The following is a 14,774-nucleotide window of genomic DNA, read 5'->3' on the forward strand; positions in this document are numbered from 1 at the left end:
AGGACAACCATAAATGTAGTGCAGATGCTTTTCAGGACATCTAGGCGAAAATGAAGCTGAAGCATTAAGCTGAAGAAGATCATTTGCAGTGAAGGATGTTGTTTCCAGAGAAGAGAAGAGAAACCATGTCAACTGAGTATTAAAACTTGTAGTAAAGTGTGTTTGGGCAAATACTGATTGCTTATATGTAGTAAATGAATAAGACAAAGAAAATGTGTTGTTTAAATGTAAAAAAAAATATTCTGTGCTTTGTCCTTGTGGCAATCACTGCTGAGAGAAAGACTTTTGCAAACTGTATATTGATTGTTTTAGCTTTAGAAGGTTTAAGACATTCATTTGGTCTGAAATGAAAGGAATAAAAAAACTGAGCAGTTTTTATACAGCCATGTTTGAAAGGCAGTTTAACACATTAAAAGATATTATGTGTGATGAGTGGTTCTTGTGGGAATAGATTTTACGTGTCAGAGAAATCAATGACAATTGCATGTAGGTGTACATGTGCACTCAATTTTACTCACTGTTACCATTGTGTCAGATGCTCTACATTTAAGTGATTGAGAGGTATGGATCACTCTGCCAGCACAAAGCCTTTGACGTAACTCTCCAGCATTTTCAACCCGAGCTGGTTAGCAGGTTTTCTTACATTTAAGTGTTCTCTGTACCTGTGTTCAAAGATTTGTTACATGTTACATGTTACATGTTACATTTTAATGTAATTTGTGGATGTCTACTGTCAAAGTTTAATAAAAAAAAAAATCAATAAAAAGTACTTAACAAGTTTTGTTTTGGAAGTTCAATTTTGTTTTCTTTTGCTGACAACATTCAAAGCCACCAGTTAAAAATGGTTGTTGTGTCTCAATTGGTGCATTTGAGCTAATAGGAAAAGAGATGTAAGTACCACTTTTAAGCCACACTGTACTTTTAACTGACTATGGGCCCGATCTACTAAAGGTATGCCTGTATAAAAACACGTACAAACTTGATAGCGCGCGCAAAGCTGACGTACTAACCGGGAGCACATGGAATTGCGTCTTTCAAATGAGCAAAATAGCACTCGCAAATCATTTAGCGTGTTTGCCTTCATGAATATGCAGAATACATGTAGATCATCAGGACGCGCAAAATACTGGGAGGAGCAGATGCAAATGTAATCATTTAGCACACGCAATGTGATTTATCAAATCTGAAGCAGATAGCGCGCGCTGTATTTGCGTCTATATTTAGCACGTTTGAAAGGCAGGTGCAAACTGGCACAGCGTTACGCACACATGGCTGCGGTCACTGTAAAGCTCATCATAACATCGCTTTACAACATGCCCGCAAAAGCTGGGCTTACAAGCATTACTAAATGTTTTAGTCAATCAAACCAAGAGAACAAAATAATAATAATAATAATAATAATAATAATAATAATAATAATAATAATAAAACAATACAAATTCAAAGCAGTTCAGCACCACGGATAGCGACCGCATCATTCTGACACCCACTTTAACCTTTTCATATAATGAGAGCACAGTAGGTCACTGTATCAACAGCTATAAAGTTTAGTCAAATGGGCACAGCGGCCCACATGTTCACATATAAACAAAAAATCAATATGAAGTACTCGGCCTACTCACCACTGTTTGGACGAGCCTTAAGCTCCGCGGACATGTCCGCGATGCACTGTATGTCCATTTTCTTTGATCTGTAATTCTCAAAAGATAGCATGACATGTCCACTCAGTCTATTTTGTCCCATCGTGCTCATCAAGGGGTTTTTAGTTAGTTTTAACTTGGAGAATGAGCGCTCACTGAGCTGTGCCAGGCAGCTCTGCGTAACTCCTCATCTCGTGCTTGCAGCAGTGTGTTGGGGTGAATTGACTCAAACATGTTCCCAGTTCCATTTAAGCTGGTGAATCTTTGGGACAGTTGCTGGATGATGATATCAGGCATTAAAACGTTCACCCGAAAGTTGCTCCCTGGGACAGTGAGGCGACTGTCTTCATCCAAGTGGCGCCTAACTTTTCTAGAGCAAGCGTGGCAGACTAAGCCTCGTCAAATCGCTCTCTAAACTCCATCAAAACACTGATTGCGTTTTGGAGTAGAGTAGATGCGTTTATTTCATTGGCAGATCTTCTGTTTATTCTCACATCATTCACCTTTTCACAGATGGCCTCCCAAATCGCGTTTCTAAGGCTGAGATGTCTCTGCTGGAGTTCACCGATGTGTTTATTTCCCTCCTCCACAAAGATCTCCAACTCCATGGCTTCAAACTTCATTTATCGTTTAAGACCACTCTGCTCTCTCAAACTCTCCATGGTGACAGCCGATAGCACATGCAAAATCCTCATTAAAGGGCGGTCCGCACCACTTTTGCACTCGTTATCATTTGCGCACGCAGTCTTAGTAGATCACCCGCAACACGCCCAGAAATAGCACGTGCAAAATTGTTATTTGCACACGCAAATTAGCGCTCGTTATTTGGGATCTTAGTAGACCAGGCCCTATGACTTTTAACCTAACCTTTAAGGGCTTGCAACAACATGGGAGATTTAAAAAGACATATGAAAAGTTTCCTGTGCCTCCTTGGTCTAAGAAAATGCAGCAAGACTGCCCACTATGGTGAAAAAAAAAATCTAAGCTCTTTACCCTTTCAGAGGAGATACTTTCAAATGTCAGAAATGCAGTAATGGACCCTCTAGGGTGCCCCTTCATTGAAGTAAATGTGAAAACCTGCCATGATAACAAGGAATCGTGATAAGGACCCTGTAAGAAACCCTTTCAGAGGATTAATTGTGACATTGCCATACAACTTATCCTAAATGCTAGGGGGGAAGTGCATTATTCCTCCCTGTTTCACCTGTTACAATTTTTTATTTTTTTTTCTCCTGAAAATGAGTCTCCCACTCTAAAAATAAAAACAATAGAGAAAGTTAAGATGACATCATGGGATTCATTGCCCGAGATGCGGGCAGTAAATAACACTACGTCTTCATTGTTCTACCTGTTTCATTTCCTGAAAACTCTGCATTGCCGACTGCAACAGCGGATCCCATATTCCAGCCGGGGAAAAAAATACAGTACTACAAAATTGGATGACAGTCATTGCCAGAGAGTTGGAAAATAAATACAAAACCATGCAAAGTTCAGATAACAGCATGGATTTAGTTTCATGGTTAAATTGCGGGCCCATGTAGCAGGCAGCCCGGGCTCGATTCTACCCTGCGGCACCTCTCCCGCATATCATTCCCCAATTCTCTCCTGGTTTACTACCCTATCCACTGTCCTCTCCTCTGTAAATAAAGGTGTAAAAGCCTAAAAGTATAACTTTGAAAAAAAAAAAAAATTATAATAATAATTATCAACATAGTAAAAATATTCCTCTGTCATAATGTATGTGGCAAATGCTACTGTTTGACAAATTGTCATCCTTCTGCATGCTCATGTTTGCTTCCAAATTAAAGCCTACTACACCCCTGAGAGTGGAATTTCTAAACCCAACATCACACAGCAGATTTTTTTTTTAAATCGATTAGCATATCAAAATGCCAGAAACACAATAAAATGTAGTGCTGCAGTATGGCCTACATTTAAAATGACCTGCTGACAGCGGTTTGTGAATGTGTGTGTTTAATACACTGCTGTAAGCTGACAAAAATGTCATGAATTATGATGTGAATGAGAAAATTCAGTGAAATTTTTTTTTATTACACTAACCAGATGGTGTAAATTTGATTAAATATTCAGACATGTCTCAGTCACCAGTACCATCTAAAATGTAAGACTCATAGGTAAAGAGAAGTAGGGATATCAAATGATTAACTTTTCCATTATTTTGCATTTCAAAACAGTTTTTATGTTCATATCATTAACAATGTAAAGCAGATCTTAACAGTTGCTCACCAGCCACCTTAAAGATGAGCCTGTTGTGTTGCATCATATTCAGAAGATGATTATCCAGTGATTTTCTAAATTAGCGTACCTGCGGCGTATCAAGCTTAATTTAACTGTAGCTCAGAGTGCATCTACTGTATGTTTCTTTGCTGCCGGGTAATCGTTCTCAGTGTGGGGTTTCATCTGTTGAAAACTCTTGATTATTGCTCCAGCTGTTGTCCATTCTTCTCTAGTATTTTTCACAGTTCTGCTGCATTTGATGGACTATGTTTAAAGTGTTGAACCAATTTGCAGCATTTTGTCAGCAAATTCTCAAAAACACTGTTACAGAGTGACAGAAATGGACTTCTGTTAACAGTGCACACTGCAAGGCATGTGTTCACATGGCAGAAGTTTTGCTGCTGCTGTCATTCTGTGCACTGTCTGTGCCAATTTTCATCACTTAACTTCCAATATCCCATTGCTCTGCAAATTCGAAGAAGTTCCTGGTACATATTTCTGCATAGTGATGATCTCCTGTTTGTCAAACCATTAAAGCAAAGGAGTGCAATGTCCTATCAGTGTCAATATGGTGTGAAGTTGTTCTAAGATTATATTGATTACTCACTGACGTCCAGTGATCCCTGGTTAAATAAAATCAACATCAATTTTAGACCTTCATTGCATCCAGATTAGTGTGTCAATGCTGACAGCCTTAAAACTAAGACTTTTCATGACATTTTAAGAAGTTACATTTTGTATTTCTAGTTTAAGATTTTGTAAGGATCCCAAGCCCCAAAGTTCCACATAAGAAAAGTCATAGCAACTAAACAGTTACGGGAATTCACTGAACTGCTCCTCCAGAAAAGATGAATAATTGTATGCAGCTGATGCTAAGCTTCAATTTATTGGACCATTCAGTCTCTTATGAAAGTCCTTAAGCATAAGTGGAAATAAGGGCAATGCCAAATGTGTTATGTAAGAACTATACAGTAGAGCTGATAAAACGCCATGCTGCCCAGGAGTGTCAACACAAATCCATTTAAAGAACATCCTTGTTGCTGGAGTTTAACAATAAAGGGAGGATGAAATGTCAGGACATGGACACGCTGCACTCTCAGCATGAGTCAGCCTTCATTTGATTGTTCAATAACTGTCCTGTAGCACATTTGGCCATTATGAAAATGTCAGAGCCGAGCAAACTTTTAATGATTGAAACAGTCTCATAAAATTACAACACTTGCAGTGGCATTATAGTTACTTAACACAGTCTTTATTTTTTCTGCAGAGTGCTTACTTCAAATGACCCCCTTTGATTACCATCTCTATAGTAAGGCACTTAACTGGTAACCAGGACGCAGTCCTTCACTGATTCATTTTTGAACAATGTAAGCTGGTTCAATGCAACATCCAACCAAACACAACTTGAGGATGTATTGAACCTCTGTCCTGCACCACCTGGAGACCCCTGTGGTTTGGGCATGGTGGATCCTGTAAGTAGATGCTGATTTCTGCAGCATTTTACAGAGTGTTATAAAACATTTATTAGTTTCTGTGGTGCCTTTTCAATCAATTCAGAAAAAAATAAAACAACCGATAAGTCTTGATTGAATTAATTAATTAGTAATGCTTGCTGTGCCCTGAGGTCAGGCTTGATAACCACGATACAGTATGATGCTCAATCTGACATCTCTGCATGAATGTGTTCTTCCAGTCCTGTTTGTACATGCAGATACATTATGTTACTGTCGATGTGTGTGTAGCATGATCAATAGGAACAGAGTGAAAAGATCAAATTTCTCCTCCGGATAAATAATGCATACCAGATCTTGTGCAAGTGGAAATCGTGACTGGGTCAGACCCAATTCTGAGTACTGGACTTGAGTACGGTACCACTGCTTTTTTATGACTGATTACCCTGATAGCCCCTTGATGTTTCTTTTTTATCCAGCTGTTTTTCAGTGGTAAAAAGATACATAAATAAATTAAAAGCAGGCTCACTGAAGCTACAGAACATAGAAATATGTCCTATTGTTCCAATTAAACTGAGTTGCCTTCTGAGACCAAAGGTTGTTGTGAAAGGAATGTCAAATTGTTTTTGAATTCCTTGACACAAAATAATTCACTGCATGGTTGGAGTCGCTCTGCCAGCTAACAGAGCTGCAGCCATGGTGGTATCATGTCAACTTTAACACTTGGCCATGCTTGCTACCACATCTGTAGAACACATCTATCTGCTTTCTGTTGTTTCTTTCACTTTTACGTGATGATTCAACATCATAAGCAAGTCTGCCACATTCATTTGCTATTAATATCTGCAGCTCATAGGCTCAAAATCAGCCTTTAACCATTCACTTTTTTATATATATTCCTTACAATATCCTCTCTGTATTGGACATTCTGAGTCCTTTTTTGTGCTGGCCATGTATGCAGTCTTGTTCACACTTTGTTTTTGTCTGTCTATGTTGCAGGGAAATCCAGCACTATGTGGTGAATAACTCCCTAATTCTTTAGCCTGCTAGCACAAATGTTTTTGTATTCACTAGAGAAAATGAGTATTGAAATAATCTTTTTTATTTTTAATCATATCACAGTTTTTGTCACTCAAACACATCTGCATCAACTGCTTTAGATGTGAGTGGGAGATTGTTTATTGAATGCTTGATTATTTTTTTCTTCTATTATTGACTCATGAAACCAAACAAAAGACTGTTTGTAAAAGCGAGGCAATGAGTTTAAGATGAATAGCGACTTACTGTTTTTTTTATCAGTCTTAAATAAAAGCTTTCAGCTATTTTTATTGATTTAAAAGACCTGAAGGATTTTTACATGCATGTTAAACTCAGGGCTTCTATGTGCCTTGATCATGTGTATATTCAACTAATGGAAGACTCACATCAAAGCATTCAGTTTTTTTTGAACATTTTTTTAACAAGAGTAGTGTTGCCAACACCTGGCATTAAACATAGATTAACTGTGTATAGACATATAGATATGTATATACATATTCATACAGATAAACTAACGAAAACCCCCCCCCAAAAAAAAAACAACAACAAAAAAAAACAAGAAGAAGAAAAAAAAAACTGAAACAAGACACTTCAGCTGTAAAGGTACAACAGGGTACATAATTTACTTGTCTTAGATTTAAAGGAGGTCAGGAAAACACAGGTCAGTTAGGAAACAGGGACATTTGCATTCAGGTTTTTAAGGTTGTACATAGCAGCTGTAAAGGCAGGAACCTAAAGAGTTTTCACATAATGAGAGAACGACTACAATAATAACCTATTAATGTTACAAGTCAAGGGAGTGTGAGGACTAAAGTACAGTTTATTTTCATTTGGAAAGCCTCTCATTCTGCTCTGTTGAGAGGCAAGGCGAGATAAGACAAAGGACATATAAATAATTACTCTTCTGTTCAGCGCTTTTAGAAGGTATTGACTGTAACAGGGAGAAAAGGTATGATGGAGGCATTAAGGTACATTCTGAGAAAATGCACCATTATGGTCGAAGTATATAATTATATGTAGTAACTGTTTACATTAAGACAAACTCTGAGCCCCATTATATTTTAATTTGCAACATTTACATTGTACATCAAATGAGTTATTGTTCTTACAGTCTTCCCTTCCCTTCTTTCTTTTAGCTCCCATTTTTCATGAGCTGAACTCAAAGATCTAAGACTTTTTCTATGTACTTAAAATACCTATTTCTCTCAAATATTGTTCACAAATTTGTCTAAATCTGTGTTAATGGACACTTCCCCTTTGCCGAGATAATCCATCCACCTCACAGGTGTCAATCACCCAACTTTGAGTGTAGCACATGTTTCCTTCCACAACCAGTATTCAAGAAGTGTAAAAATGCCTTAAAGGCTGTAGGTATCACAGCTGTGTACATCGACCATAGAGCAATACATACATAATACATCAAAGAAAACAACCCAACAGTAATTTTATCTAGTTGAAACAGAGACAAGTCTCTCCTTTAGAGAGAGGCCCTCTGGAGCCATACTTTGCAAACTGAGTTTCCCAAAGGCCTGAAAGAAAGAAGAAAGGTACTTTATTAATCCCCAGGGGGGAAATTCAATTTTTTTCACTCATGCTATTTTGGACATGCTACACATACAGTTGTTTTGGTATATACATTCAAATGCACACACATGCAGTGAACATGTTTAAGGGAGAGATGTCAGAGTGAGGATACTGCCGTCAACCAGCGCACCCCGAGCAGTTGGGGGCTTGGTGAGCCCAGGCAGTGCCCAGGCAAGTGAACCAGCACAGTGCCCAGGCAAGTGAACCAGCACAGTGCCCAGGCAAGTGAACCAGCACCTCTCCAGCCACCAGTCCCATGCTGGGACTCGAACTGGCGACCCCTCAGTTCCCAAGCCAAGTCCCTATGGACTGAGCTACTGCCGCCCTCTGAATGAGGAACTAAACTCAGAGGTTTAAAAATACAAATAGTTGGTTATTTTGGGTAAGACAACAGATAATAGATACTTTGTTCATAATTTCATAACAGCTCATTTTTCATAACTTACATATGAAAAGTATTACTTTTAATGAGCAAAAAATGACAGAATTATCATAACATTGATAATTACTGTGTCAAAATAACTGATGTGTTAATCGCTTTTATATGTGGCCTCTCCTCAACCTTGTCTTACCAGTAAAAAGAATAATAATCATGCCCATGATAGTAATAGTACTTGTACAAATTCAATATCTTTGCAAAAGCAGCACATTCTATCTTTCATTTTCTTAAATATTCAGTGGTGCAAAACACAAGTAATTTGGTATTATTATTGTGAATCTAATATGTAGGAAAATAAATGTTGCACTTCAGTGAATGATGGGTTTCGTGATAGGTTCCAATACCTAAAAGAAACTCTCCATATCACAATTTCTTTATGGGCTGAGTATACCTAAAAATAATATCTTATGATTGCCCCTAGCTGGCAACAACTGAATCTTAACAAGGAATAAACAGGTGCTGCATCTCAGTTGAGTACCACAAAGGGACCTGCTGCAGGTCAGGATGATTCTGACCTTTTTTTACATTTATTAAATGTGTTACATTTATTTTTGTATTAGCCTTTTGTCTGGTTTACTTTGCAAACTCCTGAATTTATTTTATTTCTTTTTTGTTATTTTTTCTAATCTAATTTTTTTTTAACACCTTAGATGATTTGATTCTCACCGTTCTTCACTTGGTCATCAACAGATATTTTTAATTTAATCTGAAACTTATATATTACAATTAAACAACAGCAGGCTCAGTTACCCCTTTCATCTAGCTTTAGTGAGCCCCTCACACCACAGCACAAAGAGCCCCAACTTGTTCAATACATGATCTGAGTTATGTTGGTGTTCTGTTTGTATTTACCTCACTTAAACTCATTTAAAAACATGGCACATAGTGTAGACACACTAACTCACCTGGTTTCACTTCATGCATTTTTTAATTTCAGTTGTCTCTTTAGCCAGTTTTACATCCTTTAACATTAAGTGCCACATAACTTCTGTAAGGCAGACAAACAAGATTTGCCTTCAGGAAGGAAGATAGATGTTAAGAGTAGCATTGTACAGTGTTGTTTTGTGCAAGCAGCAGCAAATTGTTATATGACACTCTCTCTCATTATTTCTTATTTATTTGCTTGCATCTTCTTTATGTCACTTCAGGGGTGTATGTAAGGAACACACACACACACACACACACACACACACACACACACACACACACACACACACACACACACACACACACACACACACACACACACACACACTGACAAACACAGAGCAGCTCTGTGTTCCTTCTCTTCTGTTTCTCTGAGAAAAACAAGACTGTATCCTAATTACTGTTAAAAAATAGAAGCAAAATGAGCGAAAAATGTTCTCAAGGTCAATGTAAAAAGCCTTTAGAAAAGTCAAGAAATAGTTGAGGACACAGGAGGCAGTGATCCTCATTGGATATTTTCAGTTAAGGTGAGTTCAGGGCTTTGCTGCCTGGTACAGCTCATTTCTTCTTCTCTTACCTATTTTGGTCAAAACCTGACAATAGGGATGAGTCAGTGTTTCTACTGAACTTGAGCTTTTCTTTTGAAGCACAGCTGACCTTTAAGTGTTTATCAACTGTTTGAGAGAGCTACATTGTCTTTTTTTTTTTTTACTAATCAAACGTACACTGTTATATTGACAACATGACTAAGCAATTTGACTGTCTTATCCGTACACAATGACACAAGGACTTTTCATTCTGATGGCACTGACAGGTTCATTGACACAGATATTTACTTTTGAGAGATGAACTAAGGATTTAAGCAAGATACTGGCTTTTGCAGGTAATCCATGGTGTTTGATATTTGTATGAATTGTTTTGAGAAATGCACTTTTGAAAATGTCGAGGATGATTCGAGAAATGTACCAAAGTGACTGAGAAAAACTGTAATAATTGAAACTGGTTTTTTTTGGTGAAATGTAACTGATTGAGTTAGATAGGCACATAATATTGTCAGAAATCGATTGTAGGCCACGAAATTTAATCCAGTCGAAATCATATCGTGGCAGAATTTGTAGTGTTCGCAAACATTTTATCATTGTCCAAATAATCAATTGAATACCACATCACAGTAAAACTAGTTGTCCCATTTTTAATTTCTATCCCAAGGACTGCATGCCTCATTTAAGTTTTTGAGGGTTCAGTGCTTTCAGGGAAAAGGGTGTACATTGAGACTGAGCAAATGTGAGCTTAGTATTTACTCTCTTTATTTGCAATGATTTTGCTCTCCTCCAGCCCTTGAGAGAAAAATGTATCTCATCAACTGCAAAACGTATTCACCAGGTTCATAATCTTAATAATTATATGGTTCTTTGGTCCTGAGTGGGGAGTATAAGGCATGTTTTTGAATCACTTAAAAGTTCATTATTATTTAACTCGTACTTCTGCCAAGTGTTACCGTGTTCTTTTCCCTGTCATTATGCTTTCAGGATCACAGCCTCTATCTGCAACGGCTTTTCAGGGCATATCATGCAAATCAGGCTGTTGGTGAAAAGCACATCACAGCTCATACATACTCAAAGATCTCAGAATTGCTAAACATTTCTCTCAAAATTAGAGGTTTTAAGATAGACTTTGTAATACATGGACACAGCCTCAGTGATGTCACCTATTGGTTTCTCAAGCAGAATGGACGCCATATTGGAAAAGCTGACTCAATTCACTTATGTACCAGCGCAAAGCCCCATGTGGAGTTAAGGAGGCTTTTAGCTTCCTCGCTAATAGCTCTAGTGTGCCCAATCAGTCAAGTCAGCTGTGCCGCTATTTATTGAAAATCATAACCATGATATCTTCTAAACTACTGAGTCATAACATGACATAAGCACTTGATAATGTAGGAAATAGCAGATAATTGTATGTGATCATTTGCATGGATGTACCAAAGCATTTGCAACTTGTTCAAAGAAATGAGAAACTGCGTTTTTTCATGTGCACAAGTGACGCAATGATGTGAAGATTGAACACGTAGTTTTGAGAATTTCAGTTCTGATCTGAGAAATGTACCAAAGCGACTGAGAAAAACTGTAAATTGTTTTTTTGTACCAGGCTGTTAACATGTTATTTTTCTGTAAAGTTGGACTTTTTTTAGAATGGGTGTGTATGTGGACACTTCGGGAACTAAAGTTTTTTTTTTGACTTACACATTGGTTCATTTCTCACGGCTGTAGGTTGCCGCTTGCTTATGACAGATTCCCTATATTAGAGGTCTGCCACAGAGCATCTAAGCATGATGGATAGATAGATAGATAGATAGATAGATAGATAGATAGATAGATAGATAGATAGATAGATAGATAGATAGATAGACAGACAGACAGACAGACAGACAGACAGACAGACAGACAGACAGACAGACAGACAGACACACACAATGTGAACACATCTGAGAGACATCAGAGTAAAGACTGAGGAATTGTGGGTGTGTAATAATGCCAAAAACAAGAGTAAGAAGTCAGTGTGTGTTATCACAAGAACAAAATTGTAATTGTGTGAATGAATGATGTGCATGTGTAAAAAATAAAGCAGGTACAGAACTTCTTAGAAGAGCACTTGAGGTTATAACTACTGTTCTTTAGCTCTACCTCTCTGTCCATGCCATCTTGCTTAATCAAGTGGTTTGGAGTGGTTGTTATCTGTTTCCTGAGCCCTGAAAAAGAAAATGTTAATAAGGCTTAAGATAAAGGCGTAGAGTGTGAAAGTGTGATAGGGTGAATACAGGCCCACAGTTATATTAAATAATGCAGATAAACAAAGCGTAACCTTGATAAATAAAAAAAACTCATAGATTTTGCAGTTCTCAAACCAGTAGCAGGCAAAATGAGCAGAGATGGAATGCATAAGAAATGTTGCTTTTGCATTCATACTTAAAATTTTTCTTTGCTGAACTCTTCCTTTGGAATCATCTACCAGTCAGAGGCCAGGAGGCAGACAGCCTCAAGCTTAGTGGTTCAAGCTTAGACCAGCTCTTAATTATGCTGCTAGGCTTAAGGTGCCTCGCTTTATACAAGCATTTCAAAGCAGAATATTTGCACACCTGTTATACCCCGTCTGCAATTTGTAACGCAGGTGTGATGGTGGCTAAGTTGTTCCCCCTCTGGCCTTCACTCAGAGGTAGTAACATAGGCAGGCAGGGGGGCGCTGATGTGTAGCTTTGGAGCCAGCAGGGTGGAACACCTTCCAGTGGTGCTGCTCAGTGGGTGACACTGATACGGAGCTACTACTGTATTCACTTCACTTTGAGAATGAATCGCATCTTGCTTGAACTAAGTACATTGACTTATAAAACCTTCCAGAGCAGCACCTGACTTAAGTCTCTATTGGAAGCATGCTAACTGGTTATTGGTTATTTGTTATACAGTCCAACACTCTTGCAGAGTTGGACTGCCATTTCAGCCATGTCAACACTCTTAACCCTGCTGCAATTCCTTCTGGTGGTCGGTGAACTCCTGTGTAAGAGTTTGCTCCAACCTGCTACTCATACAGTGGGCAACGGACTGTACCTGGTGTACTCAAGAGAGTCTCAGCTCGCTCCCTGGCACATAGGGGACACGCCGCTGGATCAACTACCGGAGGAGGTTAGGAAGAAACTGTCAGGTAGTGAACCTCATCAGCTAAACAGTGGCAGTCAGGCAGAGGCTACAATGAAGGGATAACAAGCCACCTCTTCCTTCCATTGAGTTATGTGCATTCACTGTGCAATACAATGGATGAGCTACGGCTGAATACACATCACTGCCATACATACAGGGAGTCATGTATTATGGTTTTGACAGAGACGTGGCTCTGAAAAGTAATTCCATACACGCTGATCCAGGTGGAGGGCTTCTCTTGCATGAGTGCTGACAGTGAAGAATCTTCTGTAAAAACTAGAGGAGGAGGTATATATGTGTATGTTAGAGACAATTGGTGCAAACAACTAACTGTAAGAGACACTTTCTACAGCCTAGACCTCAAAATCTTCTGTCTACCCATCTGCCCCTTTTACTTACTCAGAGAGTTTGGGAATGTTATTATTTGTGCTGTATATGTTCCCCCAATTGCATTAATGAATGCGTGCACAATCAACTCTGGCACACCGCAGGTGCCCCTATGTTAGAGTTCATTTGCAAAAACAGATAACTCCGTTTTTATAAATATTCAAAAAACATATTTCTTTTTTATATAGATTCTTAATAAAGTTACATTTTTAAGATATCTCTGATTAGCCACCCAACCTCAGTTGATTGATCATACCAAAAGCTAGTATTAGAAAAATTATGTTTTTTGAAACATTTTTCTAATTTTTCAAAAGTGAGTTAACTGTTTTTGCAAATGAACTCTTTATTTATTCTTGCAGACTTTAACCACTGCAAGCTGGAACCTGCTCTACCCAGGTTTTATCAATATGTCAAATGTGGCACGTTTTGGATAAATGCTATGGTAACATCAATCGTGCTAATAAAGCTAAGGCTCTTCCCCCTCTCTCCAACTCTGACCACTTAACTATCCAACTCATACACACATACAAAGCAGTGCTTAAAGCTGCTGTTGGTAGGAATGGTGTAAAAAACTGTACTTTTTTTCTGCTGGGTTTGGAGAAAAGGTCATAATACCCATCTGTACATTTCGGCTGTGAAATAATTTGATATTATTGCGAAATCTCTGTGTTTTCCAACACCTTTATATCAAGCAATGTTATTGTTCCCCTCTTTCCCGTTATCACCGACCAATCAGAGCTACTCCCCGACTCTCTGTCCTGATTGGTCGACTGGCGGCCCTGATTGGCTGGGAAGCCACTACTTCCTCATAAAATGTGCACAACAATCTTTTGTGGGCGGGGTTACTGGAGCAGAGAGGAAATCTGATGGGGAGGTGTAGTGTTGACATTCAAAATCTCTCTCCGAGCTGATGTTTATATCACGACTACCAATAGCAGCTTTAAGTCCAGCAAGATCCAACATAAGACTGTGTGCAGTGGTCTACAGACAGTGTAGAAACTCTGAGAGGATGCTTTTCATCACTGGCTGGAGCATTTTCTATAACCTGGAGTAATATGAGACCACCAAGATAATTTCAGTGTGCATTCAATTCTGTGTTGAAAAAAGTGGAAAAAAGATATTCATTTTCCAAGCCATACATCACCAAGGAGGATAAAGCATGCAACAATAAAAAGGAGCTGGCCTTCAAAAACAAGGACCGGGTCAATGCGACTGCTGCACAAAAGGAAATTAACTTGACGTTGAGAAAGACCAGAGAAAAGCATCGGGTTGCAATAGGACCAAACTTCAGCACAATGGACAACAAAAAGACTCTGGGACTCGGGAATAGTAAAAATCCGCTTGTCATTTTGAATGGCTTTGACAGAGATAATGCTCTTAA

Source organism: Notolabrus celidotus, chromosome 7 (genome assembly GCF_009762535.1).
Source record: "Notolabrus celidotus isolate fNotCel1 chromosome 7, fNotCel1.pri, whole genome shotgun sequence".
Lineage (NCBI taxonomy): Eukaryota > Metazoa > Chordata > Actinopteri > Labriformes > Labridae > Notolabrus > Notolabrus celidotus.